General features: G+C 35.6%; 1 long non-coding RNA gene across 1 annotated transcript in view; it reads right to left on the bottom strand.

The window, feature by feature from the left end:
* The window catches only part of LOC118766384, a 20,329-nt gene extending 9,540 nt beyond the window's left edge, over positions 1-10,789 (bottom strand). Inside the window, exons 1-2 of the long non-coding RNA XR_005002318.1 lie at positions 10,779-10,789; positions 5,696-5,698 (exon numbers count right to left, since the gene is read on the bottom strand). This is a non-coding gene — a long non-coding RNA (uncharacterized LOC118766384). The remainder of the gene's footprint in view (positions 1-5,695; positions 5,699-10,778) is intronic.
* Positions 10,790-27,431: the final 16,642 nt, after the last annotated feature.

Below are 27,431 nucleotides of genomic sequence, written 5' to 3'. Positions count from 1 at the left end.
CATGCACACCTTTGTTTTGGGATCACCAGTACTTTATTATCTCCCCTTCTTCCTAGCTCTTCTGTCAACCACCATTTTCCAACCAGCCGCCATGAATTGATCACTAAATCTACAAGTTCTTTTATTCTCTCTCTGTTTATTTTCTCGTGTTCCTTTCTGTTGAAGAGTGTAGGCTCAAAATGTAAAAGATTTTCTCAGTTTCCCAAGCATCAAACTAATACACCTGCTTATTGTTCATACACCTGTCTTCATCTTTTATTTTTCTGTAAATTTCAACTGTGTGTGTGTGTGTTGTGTGTGTATCATTTAAATTTCGTTTTCCATGCTAGCATGGATTGGGTGGTTCTATAGGAACTGGCAAGTCAGATAACTGCTGTCTGCATTGACATGGTTTCTATGGTTGGCTCTCCTTCCCAAAGCCAACCACTTTACAGAGTGGACTGGGTCCTTTTTGTGGGGTACCAGCAGCAGCAGTGAGGTCACCAAGTAATGAGTGGTGGGAGGGGTTAGTATTGAGGGTTGTCAACTCATGGTTTGGCAAAAAAGACCAACAGGTCTTTTAGTTGCCTTTCTCTTTCTCCCTCTCTTTCTCCTATTAGCTTCTCTCTTTCCTGTATTAACTTCTCTCTTTCTCTCTCTCCTCAGCGTTCGAAGAGACTACTGTACATTGACAAAAGACTTCTTTAGGCTAAGGAATGTCGTATATATCTTGTTGTTATTTAACACTAGGACATATTCTTTTCTACTTTAGGCACAAGGCCCCAAATTTTGGGGGAGGGGGCCAGTCAGTTAAATTGACCCCAGTATGTGACTGGTACCTAATTTATCGACCACAAAAGGATGAAAGGCAAAGTCAATCTCAGCAGAATTTGAACTCAGAACAAAGGCATACAAAACACTGCTAAGCATTTCGCCTGGTGTGTCTATCGTTTCTGCCAGCTTGCTGCCTTAATAATAATGATGATAATAATAATCTTTTCTCCCCTAGGCACAAGGCCTGAAATTTTGGGAGAGGGGACCAGTTGATTAGGTCGACCCCAGTACACAACTGGTACTTAATTTATCAACCCCTAAAGGATGAAAGGCAAAGTCGACCGCGGCGGAATTTGAACTCAGAACGTAAAGACAGATGAAATACCGCTGAGCATTTCACCCAGCTCACTGCCTGGACTCCAGGATATATTGAAAGAGATAATCTATCAAATAGATTCCAGGCATAATTAAAACTAGGACTACATTATCAAATGTGTCCTGAAGAGTGTAGTTTGAGGAAGATTTGATTGTTATTTCTAGCTGGCCAACTATCTACACAGGGGCTTCATCATTTTCTCATTTAATATCATCTATTGTAATGTATTTAATTCTGAAATCTAATGAGCATTTCGTTTTTTGTAATGTCGTTGTGTTCACTTTGTTTATCCCTAGGGAAACTATAATTAAACACGACTGCTAATGAGAAATATTCCTATTGTGACGCTCTGCCTCATTAGAGCTGTCTTGGATTGCAATTTTCAAAATAGCCTTTCCCTATGTAAAGCAATAATAATGTTGCCTCTAGATATTTTGCTCTGTGTGTGTGTGTGTGTGTGTTTATGTCTGTGTGTGTGTGTGTGTGTGTGTGTGTGTGTGTTTTATGTCTGTGTGTGCATTTTGTGTAAATTTTGTCTTCCTTTGCAAAGTATGGTGGGGGCATGGCTGTGTGGTAAGAAGTTTGCTTTCCAACCACATGGTTCCAAGTTCAATCGTACTGTGTGGCACCTTGGACAAATGTCTTCTTTAGCCCTGGGCTGACCAAAACGTTGTGAGTGGATTTAGTAGGCAGAAACTGAAACAAGACCATTGTGTGTGTGTGTATATATATATATATATATATATTCTTTTATTCTTTTATTTCTTTCAGTCATTGGACTGTGGCAATCAACCCCAGAACTTATTCTTTGTAAGCCTAGTTCTTATTCTATCAGTCTCCTTTGCTAAACCACTAAGTTGCAAGAATGTAAATACACCAACATTGGTTGTCAAGCGATGGTGGGAGGACAAACCATCCAAGCCATGCAGTCTGACCCATGCCAAACCGTCCAACCCATGCCAGCATGGAAAGCAGACGTTAATTGACGATGATGATAATGAGAAAAAATTTTATAAAGGACTTGAAAATAAGCAAAGTGACCAAACAGAGCATTTATATATTTCTACTTTATTTTGATAAAGAGTAATTATTTGAAAAGTTAAATTAACTAATTTAGATGTAAAATAAGTAAATTGCCAACATTAGGCCTTGGTGCTTCATCTCCTTTGTTTTCTGTTCACTGGTTACACAATGTCTTAGTCATATTCTAATTCCAGCTGAGATTTATAAATTTTTTTTTGAGAAAATGTGTCAAGTCATTGGCTCAGGAATTGGGGTGCTCAGACACCCCCTACAATTTTAGTAAGGTAATGTAAATGTTTTAAACATCCTCCCAATAAAACTTGGTTTTGTACCCCTAAATTTCGTTCTCACACATATGGCTTAAAATATAAGTATAGTTCCTGGTTTAAATACTACCAGCCTCTCTAAACCCCCATCACCCACTCATAGAACCCTTTTGATATTTGCTGCCCTCTTCTGAGCTACTCTCAACCATCCGTCATTGGAGACGGCTGCTGCATCTCTGTTAACCACTGCTCTCATTGAATTTGTCATTTGTCAACATGATTGTGAATACAAGTGGCCAAAATGGGGTTTGCCCGAGGGATCTCTGGAGTAACGTTACTTTAGAAGGTGCATAGCTCAGAGATCAGGGAGTTTCTCCAGGTCAAGCCACTACTTCAGACTGAGAGGTCAAAGCTCCAGTACTATGGACACATGATCGGAATGTCACAGGAAAGGATTACAAAATGGAGTTTTTGAGTCAAGTCATCTGACGAGATACCTTGAGGTAGACCAAGAATGAGATGGTCAAGTAATATCCATGGTGTCAGTTGGTCAAGCTTGGGAATCCAGTCAGAAAATATAATGGTGGTTGCTTGTTATATGACCCTAGGGAGGATGTACCCGAGGACTCATCTCCCATGACTTTCCCAGGAGTAGCAGGCAGGGAAGATAGGTGTGTCATAAACATTGCATACTCGGCAGTCCTCTCTTACACATAGCTACAGAGTCTCTCTGCAATTACTTAGTGCAAGCTTCCATTGGGAGGAAGCTAAGAGCTCACTGTTGGTTGCAACAGTGAAACATTATTGTTAATAATGCAATATTCGTTATCTATAATTCTTAGTTTGACATTTTCATTACATAACATCTTTGTTTTTGTATTTTGTAAACTATTTTATCTGTCTTTTTAAAACAAAATTCTTTGTCAAAAGATATAATTTTTATTCTTTTTTAAATTATAACCTCTCCAACAATAGAAAAATCAGATATTTGATAATTTCATTTATTATGTAAAAAAGCAAAAAAACAAAGAACAAACTCCAGAATCTCTGTAGACATGATACTTTAATTTACAAATTCAACTTACAACTATTGATTTTTCATGTGTTAAATCGTCATGACCTAACTTTTTGTTTCCATAAGAACATTTTAGTTTTTCTCTTTATGCTTCTTTCTATTAAAATCCTTTGAGTTTTTAAAAATTCTTAAGCTCTTTGTGATATATTGTCTTCATTTCTACTTACTGCTTCCTTCCGACGTAACTGGATGTGCATTCTTTTGCTAGTTGCATTGGAAGTAAGGAGCTCGGTGACCTTATCGAAACTACATTTTCAAAGTGGTAACACCCTCAGGGATAAAATGAAAACCATGTCACAAATAAAGTGTTAACAAAATTGAGCTTATGGAAATTAATTAACTCTTTCGTTACCAACCTGGCTGAAACCGGCTCTGGCTCTTTAGTACAAATGTCTGGTTTTCAAAAGTTCTGAATTAAAATCTTCCACCAAACCTTAGTCACAATTTATGTTCCTAACACTAGCTTAATGATAACAACTTAATTATTTGTTATATTTAAAATAATTGGAAGAAACACAGTAACGAATGGGTTAATGCGACAAGAAAAATTATAGGCATGGCTATAAGACACAGACTGGCTATAGGCATGGGAATGACTATAGGCACAATCTCATTATAGGCACTGACATATTTTTTAAGCATGGGTATGATTTAGGTTAAGAAGTTTTCTTCTTGATGATGTAATTTTGGCTTCAGTCCCACTACCAACCAATACATGTGAGTGTATTTGGTAGATGGAAACCATGAGAAACCCATTCTATATATGTGTGTGTACATGTATTTGTGTTTGTCCCCCAACTCACTGCTTGACAACAGGTGTTGATTGTTTTTATGTCCCTGTGACTTAGTGGTTCGGCTAAAGAGACAAATAAAATAATTCTCAGACTTGAAATAATCACTGGGTTTGATTTCTTAACTAACCCTACGAGGTGGTCTTCCAGCATGGTTACAGTACCATGAAACCTATTACAAGAGTAAATCAGAAACCACTGAGGGCAAAATAACAATAACACCATTTTCTAAATTTAGTGTAAAAATTCTATTTCTGCAGCAATATAAGTTATTATTATTATTATTGTTATTATTATTGAGTGAGAAAGCGGCGCATGCTATGAAAGTGACACTGGGGCACAAATATAAGAAGCCCAATATACCCGTCATGACAACCCATCTGATATGGGTAGACCAGGCACATGCATCACAACCATATGTGCATGACATGGTAATCTCGTATCAAGATAAACAGTGCATGACCTTGCAGGTAGGGCCCAGTTAAAATTTTCTTCAGGCCAAATAGCCCATCCTACTCAAAAGGTCCCTGAATAATAATAATAATAATAATTATTATTATTATTATTATTATTATTATTATTATTATTATTTAAGACATCACACAGTATCCAATGTCGTGATGTTGTTGATTGAAGATATTGTGTCTACGGCGGGGTTTGTACTGTTTGTCAAGTCACTTCAAGGACCTCAGACACATAATACTTTACGCAATATGTGTGCAGATCCAAGCAATGCTGATTTTTGCACTACACCTAGATTGTAGGTATTTCTAAAGTTTCCAAATGTTTTTCAAATCGGGTGGTATTGAACCCAATGCTCCGATGACAACAGGGACCACCTTTATGTTTGATTCTCGCAGCTGTCATATCTTGGCGATCCTCAATTCTCAGGTCTCCATATTTATCAATCTTTTCTCTTTCTTTCATGATGATATGTTGATCTCATGGCACTGCTATGGCAATTATCAGGCACTCTTATTTGTCCCTTCTAAAGAATACTATATCCAGCCTTCGGTGCTCTAAAACCTTGTCTGTCTGTGTTGCTGTTACTATTATTATTTTTATTATTATTATTACTATTATTATTATTATTATTATTAGTTATTACCTCTGCCTTAGCGAAAGCAGCAGTATTGTTTTCCAGTCATATTTGTTTGTCCATGGTCAAGATATCTCAAGAACCACTGGATGGATCCACATGAAAATTTCAGGGATGTTTGGCCTCGTGACTGGCATGAACTGATTAGGTTTGGGATTGATTCTAGTACCGTACAAGGATTCTGGATTATTTTTCCTGTTTTTTTACTTCATTTTTGAGAGTGGTCAGGTTCATTTTTAGTATTTTCATTTATGAGAGCAGTTGAGTTTATTTCTGATTCATTTTTATTCATTTTATCTAGTTTCAGCTCACGAGCTGTGGCCATGCTGGGGCACCGCCATTCATATTCTCATTTAAAAAATCATCTCTGGCTAATCGTTGAGAGGACATTGGTATTGCCTTAACAGAGGTTTGCACTCTCTGAGTGCTCTTCTTCTTCTTATTATTATTATTATTATTATTATTATAATTATTATAATTATTATTATTATTATAATTATTATTATTATTATTATTATTATTATTATTATTATTATCATTATTATTATAATAAATAAGGAAGCAAACTCACAGAATTGTTTGCACAATTGACAAAATGTTTAATGACATTTCTTCTGCCTCTATGTTCTGAGTTCAAATTCCACCAAGATCAGATTTGCCTTTCATCCTGTCAGGGTCAATAAAATAAATACCAGTTATGCACTGGGGACAATGTAATTAACTAACACCATCCCAGCTCTTGTGCCTATCAGAAGAAAGGTTTATTATTACTATAAATATTATCAGGATTCGCTGCTCTGTTTTTTTTGGTTATTTATTATTTCAGCAGCATTCTCTTGTGCAGTGGCATTTTCTTTGACGCCATGACAATAGGGAGAAATTACCTTTGAAATCTTTCCCTTTGTTTCATTTTGTTTTCATAATTGGTTTACAAGATTTTTGAAGAGAATTTGTGTGTTGAAATAAATCTTGTGTCTTGGGAGAGCCATTATGATAATGATGATGATTTCGATTTCGATTTCAAATTTTGTCACAAGGGCAGCCATTTTGGGGGAGGAGATGAGTCAATTACATCAACCCCGGATGATCAGCTGATACTTATATTATCGCCCCCCCCCCCCCCCAAGCATGAAAGGCAAAGTTGACCTCGGCAGAATTTGAACTCAGAACATAGCGATGGGCAAAATACCGCTAAGCATTTCATCCAGCATGCTAACAATTCTGCCAGCTCACCACCTAATAATAATAATAATAATAATAATAATAATAATAATAATAATAATAATGATGATGATGATGAAGACACAAGCAATGGTTGAATGTCACTTCTTTATTGTTAGTCAATTGGGAGGGGGCATGTCATTAAAGAGGTCACACATAGCAACAAAAGGACATTGATTTACAAATAACCAATTGATTGTTTAACCAGTACATTAAGCAAACAATCGATTAGTTATTTGTTGGATATTAAACCAACTGACTAATAATAATGAACTGATATTAAGTCAGTGCATGTATTATTGATGTAATGACCCTCCCAAGACACAACAAGGTTTTCTGCTTCCTTGGTTTATTTTTTTCTTTCATGTTTCTTCAGTTTTTTTTTTGTCTTTTTGTCTTTCTCTCTTTCTTTTCCTTTTCTGTGTTTTGTTAATATTTAATGCTTCATAATTAATTTATCTTATCACCCTCCACTTCACTAGAGGGCAAATCTCTTCTACTACAGCCTTCAAATAACCAAAGCCTTATGAATGAATTTGTTTGGGGGAGGCTGAAAGAAGCCTTTCAAATATACATAACCATATATATATATATATATATATCATACACAATGTAGATGCGCCGCAAAAAAGGCTAACAGCTGTGATTTTCATTCAGAGGTGATATCTTTTATGGATGTATTGTGTTTGTGTGTGCCTGTGTTTTGGTTTGTGTCACCTTCACATGACAATGCATGTTCATCATCATCATCATCGTATAACGTCCGCTTTCCATGCTAGCGTGGGTTGGACGATTTTGACTGAGGGCTGGCAAGCCAGATGGCTGCACCAGGCTCCAATCTTGATCTGGCAGAGTTTCTACAGCCGGATGCCCTTCCTAATGCCAACCACTCTGAGAGTGTAGTGGGTGCTTTTTACTTGCCACCAGCACAGGGGCCAGTCAGGCAGTACTGGCAATGTCCTCGCTCGAATCTTTTTACACGTGCCACCAGCACAGGTGCCAGTGAAGCGACATTGGTAACTATCATGCTCGAATGGTGCCCTTTTACGTGCCACGTGTATGGAAGCCAGTTGGCTGCTCTGGCAATGATCATGCTCGGATGGTGCTCTTGGCACCCTACTAGCACAGGCATAAGTGCCAGTAAGGTGACGCTGGTAACGATCATACTCGAATAGCCGCTCTCTCAACGATCACACTTGAATGGTGCTAAACATCACCAGCATAGAAATGGTGTCCTTCGTATTTAAATCTTCCATGAATCTGGCCATCAGGAAATAGGTGAGGATTAGAAACAGAAAGGACATCCAGTCTCAACAAATTCTGCCTCGCTCATATGAGCATGGAAAAATGGGTGCAAAACCATGATGTCGAGAGTGATGATGAAGCACCGACTTTTAGGGAAAAAAGCAAAATTATTTCAAATCAGTTTTTTTTTTAGGTTGAATTTTATTAATGACAACATAAAAAGTTTTCTTTAAAAAAAAACAGAATCACTGCAGTTTGCTTTCTTTCTAAAATACTAATCTAAATTAAAACTTACGATTTAAGATAAATCAATACCAGAAAGAAAATTTAAAAAACACAACAACAAAAAACACTTGTGTACCATTATTTATTGGCAGTCTGCTTCATCTGCAATAAATTATAAATTCTATACACCATTAGAGAAGGAAAGGAAGCATGAAACTATAAATTTTTAAATATACAGACACACCATCATTCAGTATATTTATATTATGTATCTAAAAGTCTGGGCTTTGATCATAAAATTGACTGGTGCACAACAATGTGGAGATTACCTAAAAAAAGTGTCTAAGAATATTTGATTACGTTTATCACAGTCTATTTTGCCAAGGAAAAATAGATATCATCATCATTGTTATCATCATCACCACCATAATCTTCATCATCATCATCATCATCATCATCGTCATCATCCCTTTTACATCCACATTCCATTCTGGGCAGTGCTGGACAGTTTTGCAAGAAGTGACAAGTTAGATGACCGTGTCATGCTCCAATGCCTCGATTTCCGCAAGGTTTCTATGGCTGGATGCCCTTCCTAATGCCAACCACTTCACAGCATATACTGGGTACAGTTTTCGTAGTACCAGTTCTAGAGAGGCTGCCTTGTAATTGATTAGATTAAAACAACCATAACATATGAAGAATATGAGAGAGAGAGAGAGAGAATAGAGGTGGGGGAGATGATTTAGGTAAGAGGGTTAGAAGGTGAGGTATGAGGAGCAAAAGTGGTTAGGCTGGGAATAACAAAATAGATATTTTTTCTTTTACAAACTTATGTTTTGATTAACCATGGGTTCAGCCTGGTTGAGCATGTAGATGATCAAAAGCATTCAAGCTCTAACTGTCCTATTATTTTTCCAGGAAATTCCCCTCCAGGACAACATCTATTCTGTACATTATTTACATTATCTACATTTGACAGATACGGATATTTGTCCTCATCTTGTTTGTTGTCAAATGCAAATAATGTAAATAATGTACATAATTCCTTACCTCTTAAATATAAAACTGTAACATCTATTCTACTACGTGTGCTGTTTTATGTATTTATCTTTTAAGACAGTTGAATTTGATTTTGAGGAAAATTTGGCTGCTATATCTAGCTCGTCAAGAAGTAGTACAATAGCTCTTTCATTGAATTATTTGATTTACAGTTGTGAAATACAGCGACAGCCAAGATTCTGTAACAGAAGAAAGATTGTTTAAGCTCCAGTAATGAACAATGAAGGTAATTGATGAGAATAACAATCAACCTGTCAAAATAGGATACTCAAGCTAAGAGATCAAATTGCGCTAATGGATTGTTTACACATACATAAGAACTACTTATAGTGTTTACTTGACTACTATAAAATCTTCAACATAATGTGACCCCCACACTATTTTCTACTTAACCATTTTATCCTCTTTAACATGTTACATTGGAGTTATTATTTGAAACCAACTTTTAGTGTTTAAACCAAACTGTGGATTAAGTTTACAATTTGAGTAAACCAGGCTTGGATTTGAACTCGGAATTAAAAGAACCAGAACGGATACTGCAAGTCACCTGGTCATGTGTTTTTTGAAGTTTGGTTTCTGTTGTTAAATATAACTAATGGCGCTGCGGTTAACAATTTTTGCTTCCTAGCCACTTGCTTACAAGTTCAATTCCACTGTGTGCCACCTTCAGCCCTGGGCCAAATAGATTCTTGCGAGTATCTTTATTTATATGGAAACTGAAAGAATGTGTGTGTATGTGTATCCTCATCACCATCATCATCAGATGTCTGTTTTCCCTGCTGGCATGAGTTTAACAGTTTGACATATGCTGGCAAGGCCAGGAGCCATACCAGGCTCCAACTGTCTGTTTTGGCATGGTTTCTATCTATGGATGCCCTTCCTGATGCTAACCACTTTACAGAGTATATTGGGTGCTATTTACATGGCACAAATGTGCGTGTTTTATACATGACACCATCACCAGTGCTTTTCACATGACATCATCATTGATAAGGCCATCAAACAAGACAAAATCATCATCATCATCATCATCGTTTAACGACCGCTTTCCATTCTGGCATGGGTTGGACGGTTTGACTGAGGGCTGGCGAACCAGATGGCTGCACCAGGCTTCAATCTTGATCTGGCAAAGTTTCTACAGCTGGATGCCCTTCCTAACGCCAACCACTCCGAGAGTGTAGTGGGTGCTTTTACGTGCAACTGGCACAGGGACCAGTCAGGAGGTACAGGCAATGACCTCGCTCGAATTTTTTGCACATGCCAACGGCACAGGGGCCAGTAAGGCAATTCTGGTAACAATCACACTCGAATGGTGCCTCCTACATGCCACCAGCATGGAAGCCAGTTAGCTGCTCTGGTAAAGATCACGCTTGGATGGTGCTCTTAGCACCCTACTAGCACGGGGCACAAGTGCCAGTAAGGCGAGGCTGGTACTGATCAGACTCGAATGGTGCCTTTTATGTGCCACTGGTACGGAAGTTGGTTAGCCGCTATATATCAATCGTTATTTTAATATCCACTTTTCTGTGCTTATATGAGTCAAATGAAGTTTTATTGAAGAAGGTTTTCTAGAAGGAGATGCCTTTCCTGTCATCAACCCTCACCTGTCTTGAACCAAGGTAATATTTCCCCTCTGTGGCCAGACATGTATTTGCAGAATATTGAAAATGCATGACACGATTTGTATAACAGCGGCAATCATTTAAAACTATCAAGACAAAGAGACACAAACATACACCCTGGGCGTGGATGTGTGGTTAGAAGCTTGCTTCTCAACCACATGCTTCCAGGTTCAGTTCCCACCGCATGGTACCCTTGGCAAGTGTATTCTACTATAGCCATGGACTGACGAAAGCTTTGTGAGTAGATTTGGTAGACGGAAACTGAAAGAAGTCTGTCCTATATATATGTGTGGTATGTAGCTTGCTTACCAACCACATGGTTCTGGGTTCAGTCCCACTGCGTGGAACCTTGGTCAAGTGTCTTCTACTATAGACTCAAGCCAAACAATGCCTTGTGAGTGGATTTGGTAGACGGAAACTGAAAAAGCCCATCATATATATATGTGTGTGTGTGTGTGTGTGTGTGTGTTGGTTTCTCCCATTGTAGATAACAGAGGAGGCTGCCTCAGTTTCTTGCTGAGCAGCCTGCCCGAATGTTTGATTCAATGTTTTTGTGCTCTAAATTATCTCACACCTTCCATCAAATCGACATTGCTTGTACAGGGGCATAATATGCCACACATCAGTGTCAAAGGGATGGCAAAGCAACATGAAATGAAATATTTTTCTTAAGAAATCAATGCACTACATGGACCAGGGATTGATATCATAATCTGGCATCCATGAGTGCAACACTCTATCCAATAGGCCATGTGCCTTCACATACACATTCATTCATTCATCACAATTTCCGGGACTATCAAAATCGGCGAGAGCTTTTTAAGAGTTAAAAGATGATGAACAAAACAAGATGCCCTGATAAGAAGCAGGTGGCTGGTCAAAATCTGTTGCGAATTAAAAACAGAAAGAAAACATGCATACATACAAACCAAAAGCTTCTTTCAGTTTCCATCTACCAAATCCACTTAACCCTTTCGTTACTGTATTTATTTTGAGATGCTCTATGTTTCTAGGCGCCGGAGTGGCTGTGTGCTAAGTAGCTTGTTTACCAACCATATGGTCTTGGGTCCAGTCCCACTTCATGGCACCTTATGCAAGTGTCTTCTACTATAGCCTTGGGCCGACCAAAGCCTTGTGAGTGGATTTGGTAGACAGAAACTGGAAGAAGCCCGTCATATATGTGTATGTATGTATATATATATATATATATATATAGGGTATATCAGCCGAAATGTTGTATTAACAACAAACAAGATGTAATATCCGTCCAATGTAAATGATGTAAATAATTCCAACTGTGATCATATTGTTTTCTTTCTTTTTCTCTTTATTGAGGCAGAACTTACACAGGATTATATTATCTAACATGTCCATCATTTTTGTTTTTTAAAGTAGAATTTGATTTAATAGTGATTTAGCTGCCATTTCTAGTAAGTCAAGCAACTAAGTAGAGGTTTCTTATGTTGGACTATATAATCTAACATGTCCATCCCTTTCTAAACTATTAGAGTTTGATTTAAGGGATATTTAGCTGTTATATCATGTAAGTCAAACAATGAAATGAGGCTTCTTTGGTTGACGGGACTGAACTGTTATGACATGATTTTATGATCAGTCTTAATCACTGTGACATCCATAATCTTCTGGCCCCACCCCCTGTGGAGAGGATATATGACACTGGTTGACTCATTCTTCCTTCATTCTTTCTGATGGAGAAAACATGGCTCCACTCCTCACTCTCATTGGTTGGTTAAATGGTGGTTGCTGTTAGGAAGTTCACCCAGTTAATGAAGCAGAATAATAGCTTTTGCAGTAAAGACCATGTTTGCATGGAATATTTGGAAGTAATATAAAAAAAAAGAATTCAGGAGACTAAAGAATTACCATTACCACATGCAAATGGGGGGAAAACAAAAATCTATCTTTACCTCACACCTTCTGTCTTTATACTTTATACAAGCTAGACCATAACCTGTGGCCTCTACCTGGGACGTAGCCAGCCTACTTATGCGTACCTTACCTTCTTGTGACACAAACCCTACTTGTGTAGACCTGTTGAGGCAAGTGAAAATCAAAATCGAAATCGATCAACATCAATGGAAATTGTAGCTGTGATACCAGTGCCAGTGGCACGTAAGAGAACCATCTGAACGTGGCCGTTGCCAGCGCCGCCCCGACTGGCCTCCGTGCTGGTGGCACGTAAAAAGCACCATCCGATTGTGGCCATTTGCCAGCCTCGTCTGGGACCTGTGCAGGTGGCACGTAAAAAGCACCCACTACACACATGGAGTGGTTGGCGTTAGGAATGGCATTCAACTGTAGAAATACTGCCAGATCAGACTGGGCCTGGCACAGCCTCCTGGCTTCCCAGGCCCCAGTTGAACTGTCCAACCCATGCTAGTATGGAAAACAGACGTTAAACAATGATGATGATGATACTCCTTGCAGGAATATTTAGCACTTTGACTGTCTGGATTTTCAGGTACATGAACACATTACATCAAACTACATTAATAACTGATTACTATGTAAACTGATAGCCAATTCTGAATGAAGAGATTACTGTGAAAGCTATATGATTCACTGAATCCAAATTTGTACTACTTTTATATATATATATATATATATATACTTTTATAAACAATAAATCAAATAGAGAGATACAAATGAGAATCCAATAATTTATTTATATTATAATATAACATAATATTACTATGAGTAAACACTTGTATAAAAAAAAAGCCAACAATTTCTGTTGACTTATATACATTTTTTGATATACAAGCAATTCAATTCCCTTATATATAAGCCTCATCAAGGCAATTGGTACGTAGATAGACAAAATTCCATGTGAAAGAATTAAAGGAATTTTTTCCTTTGCTACCTTATATACTTAGATATAAATATATATACATACATATATATATATATATATATATATATATATGTGTGTAGTTAAGTCTATGTATGGTCATAGAGTGATTAATGATTTTGCATCTACAAAGGGCTTAGCCATCCACTGGTCACTCTATGACTGGTCTATGCTTTACAGTCTACTTCTGTTTTTTGGATATATGAAACACTGAAGATATATATATATATATATATATATTGGTGAATTGAAGAATGGAGCTGAACGCAGATTGAACAGAAATCGTTTTATTTCATTCTACACGTGTTTCGAAAGGCACAAATTACCAAAATCGGATTTTGGTAATTTGTGCCTTTCGAAACACGTGTAGAATGAAATAAAACGATTTCTGTTCAATCTGCGTTCAGCTCCATTTCTTCAATTCACCAATAATGTTTTAATTTCAATATCCGCACCAACGCACGGTTGCACGCCAGATGGTTGTACCTCCAACCGTGCTTTTATGCTGTGATTTTTGCTACTAAGGTATCGGTTAACTTTTGATTAATCTACAACAAGATTATTCATCTTTCTATTTCACATAATATATATATATATATATATATATAAATAGATGAGTGTATTTTTACCTTGTTAACAATTAACACGGAAAAAATAAATAAATAGTTACCAGGGTAGCAAAATTTCATTTAGAATGGTTGATTCTCTCAGTTTCGATACCATATGACAAAGGCAAGGAATTCTGTCTTCTCTGCAATTCTGAGCTATTTTTCATTATCTTTTCTAAAAATACTCTAGTAAACACAGTTATAGAACGAGCATACAGATGTAAGCATTGGCAGAAACATACATTTAGTGCATATAAGTAGTCTCTATCATTATATATAATTTAAACTTTAATTTCCTTTATATTTAACATTCACTATTAATATCCCTACTCTTTCTGTTAGCTACTTATGATGTTATATCATATAACGTTTTTTTAAACAATATTAATAGGGTTCTGTCTATCGCTATACAAATCCATCATTTTTTGCTAAAATGTCTTATTGACGAGTTTCGCTTTTTTCACTTTCCTGAGGAGAAGATTGCATTGTTTATACCATTTATTCTTTTGAATAGTATCAGTGGATTTTTCGAAACATGTGTCGAAAGTAAAAATATTTGATTTACACCTGCGTTAAACTCCATTTATTTATTCATATATATATATATATATATATATATATATGATGGGCTTCTTTCAGTTTCAGTCCACCAAATCCACTCACAGTAGAAGACACTTGCCCAAGGTGCCACACAGTGAGACTGAACTTGAAACCATGTGGCTGAGAAGCAAGCTTCTTAACACACTACCTCTCCTGTGCATACATTTATATATATATATATATATATATATATATGATTATTCACACTTATGTACACAGTATTTGATGTGTGTATGCGTAGAGTAATAATAAAAATGACAAAAATGTGATAACAAGACAACAGCAAAATAATATCTAATGAAACGCTTCAACGTCTCTGTAAACAAGATGTATTTCCTTCAAGACATTTAGCAAATATTCCTTACATCTCTCCAGAATTGGTGACTGCAACCCTGCAACTGTTAGATTTAAATAATATCAAATGTCAACATTGGTTTGCTCTCTTTTAAATGTAGATATTCTTTACCCAAACATTTCTCTCTCTTTCATAGCACTCCCGAGTTACTCTCTTTGTCTCTCTATCTATCTTTTTCAATCTCTCTCTTTCTTTCTTCCTCTCTCTCTCTCTCTCTTCTTCCCTCTCTCTTCCTCTGCTTCTTTTGTCTCCTTCTCTTACTATCTGTCTATCTGAGTGTGTGTGAGTGTGTGTATACACATTCTTTTATTCTTTTACTTCTTTCAGTCATTTGACTGCAGCCATGCTGGAGCACCACCTTAAAAGGTTTTAGTCAAACAAAGTGACCCCAGGACTTATTTCTTAAATCTAGTCCTTATTCTATCAGTCTCTTTTGCCGAATTGCTAAGTTACAGGAGCATAAATACACCAACACCAGTTGTCAGACAGTGATAGGAAAATGAACACACACATAGATATAGATATAAATCAGTTAATAATTATATTTATTAATCACAAAGATAGACATAATCCCTTACAGCTGTTTCGATTCAGACATTTAAAATTAATAAAAATAATTAAATCATTATAAAGTTGAATCTCATCAGAGGTGGAAAAAAGATATGCATCTTTATATTTTTATGTGTTAAGTGTATGGGGAATTTCGGCGAAGTAAGTATTGCTTTATAGAAAAAATTTGGTATAAACCTTTTAAAGAGGGGAAAGGTAGTATATTTAGAGAAGTAGATATAAAAAATAATATAATATGCTTTAGGTAAACATTAACAGTAAAAGAAAAAGTAATATATAGTAATAAACCGTATATTTAAATATCAAACGGAGGTACGTGGTTTAGTGGTTAGGGTGTCAGCATCATGATCGAAAGATTGTGGTTTCAATTCCTAGACCGGGTGACGCGTTGTGTTCTTGAGCAAAGCACTTCATTTCACACTGCTCCAGTACTCTCAGCTGGCAAAAATGAGTAACGCTGCAATGGACTGGCGTCCTGTCCAGCTGGAGAATACATACAGCATAGAAACCGGGAAACCGGGCCCATGAGCCTGGGTAGGCTTTAAAAGGGTGCATTTATTTATTTATAGGTGCAGGAGTGGCCATGTGGTATATGTATGTATGTATGTGTGTGTGTGTGTGTGTGTGTGTGTGATGTATGTATGTATGTATGTATGTAAATATGTATTTATATGAGTGAAGAAAAGAAAAATAATAAGCACTCACTCAACCCATTTGACTGGAATTTAATAACATTTTTGTGTCACTGCCATATTACTTGAAGCTGGATGTAAAGCTGAGTCCAAACGTAATTAAATGTGTTTGTGTGTGTGTGTTGCTGGACTGAGAACATTTTCACAAAAACGTCAATAATGACTTATCAAGAAGAATCCTGAAAGTACCACAAAATATTTCATACAGAAACTTGTGTGTGTGTGTTTGTTTGTCTCTGTGTACGTCTGTGTGTGTATGGATGTGTGAGTGCATCTGTGTGTATGCATATATGTGTGTGTGTATATATATATATATATATATATATGTGTATGTATATATATGTATATATATATATATATGTCTATGTGCACACATATATATGTATGTGTATATAGGCAAATTCTTAACATTGATAGAAATTGATTTAGTACTACAATATCAACATTGGCATAATATACCGAAGTACCGTTGGCTGGATGACTTCTACAACCTCAACAAGTCCAAACAAAGAACAAGTTGATGCAGGTCGTAAGGTTCAACGTAGATTAAAGCAAAATATATCGTAGAACTGGAGAAAGCCTGAAGTAGAAATAATTAATGAAGATATATTATTATATATAACCAAGGAAGCGTTCTTGTGTACAGGCTTTCAGAAGTTCCTTAGTTTAAGCATTCGACTAGATAGATTTATTTTATTTTATATTATTGGTTTTCTGACCTTGCTTGACCTTAGATATTAGGAAAAAATTAACATAGCTTCTCCTGAGAATTGAACCATGTACCGATTGTGTGCTGAAGCATCCCTGTATTAATTACCAAAGAGATTCTGAAATATCAGTTCATTTCTTTCAAATTATATTATTTAAATGGCAAAAACGGGAAGGCACTGGCATGGCTGTTTGGTTAATAGGTTTGTTTCCCAATCATGTGGCATCTTGGGCCAGTGTCTTCTTCAGTCCTAGGTTGACCAGAACCTTGTGAATGGATTTAGTAGATGGAAACTGAAAGAAGCCATCTCACTCTCTCACCCTATACACATACTGCTTTTCTATACACGTACCGAGAAGAAAACTTGTAGAACAGACGTTATTTTAATGAGATACATCTTGTAATCACCAGAAGAGAAACATTTACCCTGATGGATACTCCTAAACCAGTTGTTCAGTATCCTACCCATGAGGGATCGATGCTAGATGGGTCGAAACAACTGTAGTGATCAATAAACATTCACATATCTTCCATCATCTGTCTCTCTCATTAATCAAACATACATTGATATATATATATATATATATATAATATATATATATATATATATATATATATATGTATATATAAAATCGATATGTATATATATATGTGTTTGTGTTTGTCTCCCGACACTGCTTGACAGCTGGTGTTGGTATGTTTACATCCCTTGTAACTTAGTGGTTTGGCAAAAGAGACTGATAAAATAAGTACCAGGCTTAAAAAAATGAAAAATAAATAACTGAAACATGTAAAGTATAAAACAACATATTCTTTGCTACTCTAGGCACAAGGCCTGGAATTTTGAGGGAGAGTGCACTCAATTTGATCAACCCCAGTACACAACTGGTACTTAATTTATCAACCCCTGAAAGGATGAAAGGCAAAGTCAACCTCAGCAGAATTTGAACGCAGAACATAGTAACAGGCGAAATGCCACTAAGCATTTCACCTGGCATGCTTACAATTCTGCCGGCTTGCTGCCTTAATAATAATAATAATAACAATAATAATAATAATTATTATTATTATTATTATTATAATGATCCTTTCTACTAAAGGTACAAGGCCTGAAATTTAAAGGGTGGGGTTTAGTCGATTACATCGACCCCAGTATTTCACTGGTACTTAATTTATTGACTCTGAAAGGATGAAAAGCAAAGTCAGTTTTGGCAGAATTTGAACTTGAGATGTAGAAATGGATGAAATTCTGCTAAGCATTTCGTCCAGTATGCTAAGGATTCTGCCAGCTTGCTACCTTAATAATAATAATAATAATAATGAGAAGATGATGTGTGTGATTGTGTGTATCTTTGCATTTGTGTTTGTCCCTCCATTGCTTGACATCCACTGTTGGTTTGTTTATGTTCTTGTAACTTAGTGCTTCAGCAAAAAGGATTAATAGAATAAGGACTGGGGTCAATTTGTTCAACTATGAACTATACGTAAATCCCTCAACAAAACCAATGACATCAGCAGGATTTGAACTCAGAGTGCCTAGAGTTGGATATTACATCAACATGTACTGAAACTCCTTTGGTTGTGGCAGTGAGGGTTCCAGTTGATTCAATCAATATAACAACCTGCTTGTGAAATTAACGTACATACATACAAGTGGCTGAGTACTCCACAGACATGCATACCCTTAACATAGTTCTCAGGAAGATTCAGTGTGAAACACAATCTGACAAGCCTGGTCCTTTGGAATACAAGTACAATTCATTTTTTGTCGGCTGAGTTGACTGGATCGACATGATTTAAAGGGCTTTGTTCAAGGACACAGTGTACCATCAGGTATCAAACTCACAGTGTGTGTGTGTGTGTGTGTGAATATATATATAGTTTAAATTTATAGAAAAACAAAAGACAAAGACAGGAACAACAAGCAAGTGTATTAGTTTGATGCTTGGAAAGAATGGAAAAGTCTTTTACATTTCGAGCCTGTGCTCTTCGACATAAAGGTATAAGAGGAAATAAATAAAGAATGAAAAAAAACATGTAAAGTTCAGCAGTCCAACATGGTGAATAAATAAATATAGATATATATATTTATATAAGTGCTTTTCATTTCACTTCTACCCTATCCACTCACAAGGTCACAAAGTTTTGATTGACTTGGGGCTATAGGAGAAGACACCCAAGTTGCTACAATGTGAGACTGCACCCAGAAGCAGGTAACTGAGAAGCAAACTTCTTACCACACGGCCACGTGTATATACACACACATTCTTAAAATACTTAAATACTTCTCAGTAATAGGTATGTTCACCTTGGCAACAGTGCCCTTAGTGGTTGCTTAATCTATAAGAAATAGCAACCAGATAATATCTCTCTCACAAATCACAATTTGCCAACTTGAAAAGGAGCCCTTTAGTAAATTAGTTCTGAATTCCATGCACATACTAAAAAGTTGAGCTGGTCATGGCTAGAATGCATTTAAACATAGATCTGCTGGATATAGCTGAACTGAAACTAAACAACAGCAGTAACCTATTTCATTCTCAGTGGCTTTCTTCCCTTACACCCAACAAAAGTATTAGTCACTTGAATACTCTGTGCATGCGTGAGTATACCAGTGTGTATTTGTAGTTATCTATATGTGTGTGTGTATGTGTGTGTACCAATGTCACTATGTATTTTATCTATATGGGTGTGGGTGTAGCAGTATGGTCCTCTCTCACCTGACTCTCTCAACAGTAAGCCTTCCTGGTTTATTTCAATATCAGTCAGTCTTTCTTAGTTATTCTCTTTTGTGTTCATTAATCACTTCTTTTTAGTCATATTGCTCCATTCATCAATAATAATAATAATTGGTTTAGATTTTAGTACAAGGCCAACATTTTTGCAGGAGGTGTAGGTGGGGCTAGTGGGTCACATTGGGCCCCAGTTCTGCACTTAGTACTTTATTTCATCAACCCTGAAAGGACAAAATTTATAATTGACTTCAATGGAAATTGGATTTAGATCTTAAAGAATTGGAAGAAATATTGCCAAGCATTTCGCCAGATGTGCAAACAGTTCTGCTGGCTCACTCCCTTATGACAACAGCAACAACAACAACAACAACAATAATGGTTTCGAATTATGGCACAAGGCCAGCAATTTCAGGGAAGAGAGAAAGTTGATTACATCGATCCCACTTCTCAGCTGGTTCTTAATTCCTCAACGTCAAATAATCTAAAGGCAAAATTGGGGACAGTATGTCTATGGCTCACAGATGAGGGGTAGATGTACAGGAGTGAGTGAGTGAGGGGCCGTTTGCTTATTTTAAGTAGATAATGTAGTAAGCTTCTTAGTTATAAATGAGAAATGCTGAGTAGAAACAATTCACCATTGTAAGCAGTGGCTGCACTATAATATTACCTAGTGTTTCATTAGCTTGCTGTGCTGAGTTCAATTTCTGCTGTTGTTACCACTTGGAAAAATTTAGGTTCCATCACCGAAGGTTCACTACAAGAAGACCGCAGTCTTTCAAACCAGTTCAATTATAATACATCATAGCTTGTGCATCTTACCGGTTTTTCTTATATTGTTCAAGAATATTGCCAATCAATTAAGATTACTTAATGAGTATTTATGACTGAAGCCTATCAATGCAGTTCAGTTTTTTACCTTTTTGTCTCCTTTTTGTTCAAATAATTTTATTTTTAATTCATATAAAAATTTCATTATCCTTTCCTGGATTTATGTTACAACTGATTCTTGTAAATGGATGTACTTGAAGCAGTGTGTCTAGGAAGTTTTCTATACAATCACATAGTTCTGGGTTCTGTTCTACTGCACAGTACTTTGCTTAAGTGTCTCCTAACCTACCCTTCATTTTACCAATGTCCTGAGCCAAATTTGATAGACAGAACCTGCGCAGAAGCCCCTTAAATATCTATCTGTTTTTATTGCTTTCGCTCACTCCCGTCCTCCACAGACACTCACATACATGTACGCACACAAACAGTGTTCATACATATATTTATACACACACACACACACATATGCTAATTTTTTGAAATACTGTATTAACCAATGATTGATTACGTTTCAACAGTTAGCTTTGTCATCCGTCAAACCATTGGAGGAAGCAACAGTTGCAATATAATCTATGGATAATCCAGCAATTTGATGCAGCTTTTAGCTTGCACTTTTTGTGTTATTAACCCACTAGCAGTATCGCCCGGCGTTGCTCGGGTTTGTAAGGGAAATAACTATATAAGCATTTTTAGAGGGTTATAGCCAGAAAATAGCAAAAAAATGCATTAAAAATGGAAAAAAAATTATGGTAAATTTTTTTTTAAATCGTTGACTCATCGTAGACATTTTTAGAGAATTACTTCCCTTATATAATAGCGAAAAAAATGCATTAAAATGGAAAAAAATGATGGTAAATTTTTTTTTAAATCGTAGACTCATCGTAGACGTCCGCTAATACCCAGAAGGGCTCGATATGAATCACGACTATAAGATACCTGGTTTTGGTTAAACTGCACCGCAAAATGTGGGAGTAGTTAGGAATCTAAATCGTAGGAGACAGACAGCACACAACCTTACTTTTATATATAAAGATGTAGCACACATGTGTGTGTATATGCACACACACACACACGTTGTGTGCACGTGTGTATATTTTTCTGTGATGTATATCTGTGAAAAGCATAAACAGGTTAGAAAACCAATAAATTGGTGCTTTTGTATGAAAATCCTTTGTCATGTTTGTTTGCCCATGTTACACAGACAATCCCTTGTCACTGTAACTTTTAGGTTTCCTTGTCGACTTGTTTAAACCTCATTTTTGTGTAATCTGAGAGGAAAAGACAGTGGAGCAGTTGTCATTTTTGTAATGAATTTACTTCGTCTTGGCTGCATATATATTTGGGTGTGTAACAAAGAAGTTTACTTCACAGCCAAATGGTTTCAGTTATGGTGCCATGGATGAGTTTCTTCTCCTATAGCATCATCAGGCTGATGACCAGTCATTCTGTGAATGAATCTGGTTGATGAAGACTGTAGAGAAGCATGTTGTTCGTTTGTGTGTGTATGTGTGTGTGTGTGTGTGTGTGTGTGTGTGTATGTGAAGGCGGTGAGCTGGCAGAAACGTTAGCATACTGGGCGAAATGCTTAGCGGTATTTTGTCTGTTTTTATGTTCTGACTTCAAATTTCGCCTAGGTTGACTTTGCCTTTCATCCTTTCAGGATGAATAAATTAAGTAGCAGTTGCATACTGGGGTCGATCTAATCGACTGGCCCCCTCCCCCAAAATTTCAGGCCTTGTACCTAGAGTAGAAAAGTATAAATGTGTGTGTGTGTGTGTCTGTGTGTCTCTTTGTCTTGATATTGCTGTGATGGTTATAAATGAACTTCATTCGTTTCCAGTCTTTCATGAGAAGAATATCAGACCATAAGCAAATATTGCCTTACATGAAAACAGGTGGAGTTAGCAACAGGAAGAGCACCCTGCCAATAGAACATCTGTGTGTGTGTGTGTGTCTTCATAACTGATATTGTTAACACTTTGTGTAAAATCATACCATCATATGAAATGGTGCCATTGTTTGTTCCAGTGATTCCCAAACTGTTCACTACTAAGGACTCCTTTTATTTAAATGAGTTTTCCCATGGACCCCTTTTAATATGCTTATCCTTATGTATATATATATGTGTGTGTGTGTGTGTGTGTGTGTGTGTGTGTGTGTGAAATTTTGAATTCAGTTCACAGGCCCCCATTACTACCTTTGCAGGCCACCAGGGGTTCATGGACTACAGGTTGGGAACCACTGGTTTATTTTTAAATATTTAACTGTTCAGTGATTTCTTTGAAAAGACCAGAGAAAATAAGTACCTTATTTGGTAATAAGGGTTAGGAACAGAAAGAGCATCTTGTAGAAAATTTGCTTCAGTACGTCTCATCTAACCCATGCTAGTATTGAAAAGGTGGACGTTAAAATGACAACAGCAGCACTTTGAATTTATTCCTCATCAATTTCAGGAATTGATTAATCTAACTCTTATTCAATTCCTGGAAATTTGCTATAAATTCTCTGACATAGGTAAAAGAAATTTCCATTGCAATTTTTTTTAGAGAAATTTGTTGTTCTAAATTTTCTGTTAGCGAATTATGATTGTGAGTCATTTTTGAACAGAGAAAAGAATATCACTTTGAAAGGATCACAAAACAAATTCCTCAAGCTGTGCTAAAACAAATTCCTCAAGCTGTGCTGACTGGCAGGGGGCCTAGGGACAGAGCAAGAATGAATGATATTGTTGAAAAATATCCATAGTTTCAGCTGGTCATGCTTGGGGTCCAGTGGAAAAGTTTAATGACGAGTGCTTCTCATAGGATTCTACCCCTCCCCCCAACCCTACCAGGAATTGTAGGTGAGGATGGATACATGGATGTGTGTGTGTGTATGTGAGTATGATGGGTTTCCTCACAGCCTTATAGGAAAGTGTAGTGATGGTTGCTTCTGACTGGACTCTATGGAAGAGCTGCCTGAGGGTTCTACCCGCTCCATTCAACCCTACCAACAACAATGGGCTGTGGAAATGGATGGATAGATGGAAGGATAGAAATTCAATTTGCTTGCTACTGCCTTGAGTCTGGTTAAAGGCTGGTATTTTAGAAGTTTGAAATTATTTGAAACAAATCACAGAAATCAGAATTAAATTTGAAATGTATTTGCCAAAAAAACACCCAAAAAGCTCTATCTCTGATAATGTCTCTTCAGTTTGAATCTATTTCTGTTCTTTCTATAAGAATTTCCATTATGTATTTCATTACTATTTTTTTTTATTAATTATTTTATTATTTTGTAACCAATTCCTTTCATTGTTTTATCGGTTTTATATGCTATTAACTTCTCAATTTCAAATTTTGTAAAAATATATTTGGCTTTTATAACTTTAGCCATTCATATTCATTCAATGATTTCAATTATAATTTCTTGCTATAAGAACTCTATATTGCTTTTAGGTTATTCATTCTTTGAAAATGAAGGAAAGAAAATTCTATTGTCATTGTCACAATAAATTTTATTTCTGTCATAACAAAATATAAAATATAATTGAAAATATTTCTCTAAAATTCAATTATGGTCATATATATTTTCTTTTTTTATTGATATATTCGTTAATATTTTACATTTATTTTCATTATTTAAACATTACTTACAAATTATTACCATCATTGAGTTTTAATGGACATATAAGAATCGGTTAATCTTTTGCATTTTCTGAAAAATACTGTGTCTGATGGTATATAAGACATACTTTTTTTTTTACCAAAAAATAGAAAGAGGGATCTCAAAAACATCTCTTTGGGTCCTGTATGCAAATTCGGTCTATCTTCCATGCTTTAACCCTTTATCTGTCCCAACCTTTTTCAATAAGTTTGTCCTAAACATCCATACTTGTTTGCAGACTTTAGTTTGCTCTTACTTCCTACATTCTGTGTAATATAAAGCTTCCCTTTCATTGCACCCAAGTTACTCTAAGGTTGAAAGAAAACTGGGAGTGTGTATCATATACAATGCAGGGACACTAGGGAAATATGTGATACATAGGCCTGGCAAAGGGTTAAAGCACTTAAAACTTCTTTTCCTAAATATTAACTATGGAAACTGAGGTGTGCCTATTATGCCAGCGTGTCATCTATGCCATCAAATGTAGTAGCAAAAACATTTGTTTTTGTCTTTGAATTTCTTCAATGTTTTTTTTTCATATCAAAATGTATCATCTTTTTGTCTAAATCAAATTTCTTTTTCTACAGAGAAAAAAAAAAGGAAAAAAAAAACATTAAACATTACAATAACTGGTTTAACATTCACAAATATATTTTTAAATTTACATTTTTATATTTCCTGAATGCCTCCTGAGAATGTCTTGAAATTGCAGTTTCTCATATATATATATATAATATATATATAGATATATATATATATATATAATATATATATATATATATGTTTGTGTGTATGTATATATGTGTGTGTTTATATATGTATATATATATATATACATATATACATACATACATATATATATATATATATATATATATATATATATATATATATATATATATATATATATGTAAGATATATATATATATATATATATTATTTATATATATTTCTTATTTGTTTTTCTTTCTATCTCCCTTCTCTTTCAACTGTCCCTACTTTTCATACATATCTCCAGAGATATAAGACTTTTTGTATCATAAATACTTCATGCAAGTGTATTGATAAATTTACTGCGCATCGTAACGAGAGGTATATAAAATAATATATACACATATACATATTATACACCACACAAAAAAAATACAAAAAAAAAGCAACAACTAAACAGAATCTGGCATCTTGTTGAGAGTCACTGAGCAAGACAGACTTACTTTTGTGACTTTTATCACCAAAGGGTTTCTGTGTTGTCCTCAGTTACCTCTCTCCTCCCATCATATGTCTATTTAACACAGCAGTGGCATTTATTAACCTTCACTTGTTAACGAACAGCATTCTTTTAGTCTTTTAAACTGATTTCACTCATTCAACAACTCCAACCACATCGTGGTTCAACATTAAAGTGTTATTATTTCTATTACTTTTGGTCTTTTTTCTTAGTTAATTACATTTAATCTGCTGCTCATTTGAACCTTTTTTTTTTTTATTGATTGGTTTAAATTCACCTGAGTTATGTCCCTTAATGGGTTATCTTCCGTTTTTTGGACTTAAATACTGCACAGTATTTGCGCTGACATACAAAAACAAGTTTCTGAACAATAGCATAACAACTTCTTTTCCTCTCAAATTTATACCACGACAAACAGCAAAACAAAGTAGGTAGTTTTACAGACAGTTCAGGCATGGCTGTGTGGTTAAGAAGCATGTGGTTTCAAGTTCAATCCTTCTGCATGGCATCTTGGGCAGTATTCTTAGTGTAGCTCTGGACCAGCCAAATCTTTAGGGTGGGTTTGATACACAGAAACTGAAAGAAGCCCATTATATATATATTCGAGTTTAATTGTAGCCATGAAACGTATGTAGTGTTTTTACATATTATATATTTATCATTCATTTTATACTTTTTGAGATCTAATTATAAGTTATATATTTAAAAAAAAAATTATATATATATATATTGGTTTATGACTATCACTGTTTGAGTTGCATAATAGTAGTTTTATCTATAATATATATATATGGATGTATATATATTATATATATATATATATATATATTCATGTATATATATGGATGTATATATATATATATTCATGTATATATATGTATGTATATCTATATATATGTATATATATAATGTGAATATATATATATACATATAATGTATATATATATATAAATACATATATATATATATATAACTAAATCAAGGATGTAAATCCTCTGAAACGGATGTCACCATCCAAGTTTCTTGGTTATATCCAGTGCATCAGTGAAATGTCAAATGTGAAACTAACATCTTTGGTTTTCTCTGATTTATTAATGGTAAATCCCAAAAGACGAAGAACAAACACAACAAAAAACAACCTTGCAAGGACATGGTACATGCGAAGTATTAGCTGACGCTAGGGAAAGAAAGAAAGGTGGTTTAACGTTCCTTGCAAAACTCTTCTTCAGAAAGAGGAGACAGAGGAAAGTCCAAGCGAAAAGGAAGACGGAGAAAAATTTGCCGATTCACATGTGGTGGTATTCACATGTGGTTACATTTTATATAAATGTAATTGGTTTTATTGATTAGTGAAGCATTCATAATGAAATATCTGAAATACCAATAACTTGTTTTGTGTATTTTTTGCTCATTTCAACTATTTGTGGCTCTTGTTACAACATTGTAGCCCAAGGTTGTATTGACGCTTCGCAGACTCCATTATGTGGGGAAAGTGAGTTTGATATAGATGAAAATTGTGCCTTAATTCCTATAGTAATGTCTTGTATATTCAGGTTATAGTAGAAAACACTTGCCCAAGGTGCCACGCAGTAGGACTGAACCCAGAACCATGTGGTTGGTTAGCAAGCTACTTACCCCACATCCACTCCTGCACCTATATATATATATATATATTTTTAAAGTTTCAGCTCAGAACCGTGGCCATGCTGATGCACCGCCATTTTGCGCTACATTTTTATTATTAGGAGCCTCCTTTAATATGTGGCACTTGATAAAGAATGGAGTTTGATACAGCTACCCTCATTTGCACCTCTTGCCGTGAGGTAGGCTCACC

This window comes from Octopus sinensis, linkage group LG15, assembly GCF_006345805.1.
Source record: "Octopus sinensis linkage group LG15, ASM634580v1, whole genome shotgun sequence".
NCBI lineage: Eukaryota > Metazoa > Mollusca > Cephalopoda > Octopoda > Octopodidae > Octopus > Octopus sinensis.
This window is presented reverse-complemented; position numbering and strand designations above follow the sequence as displayed.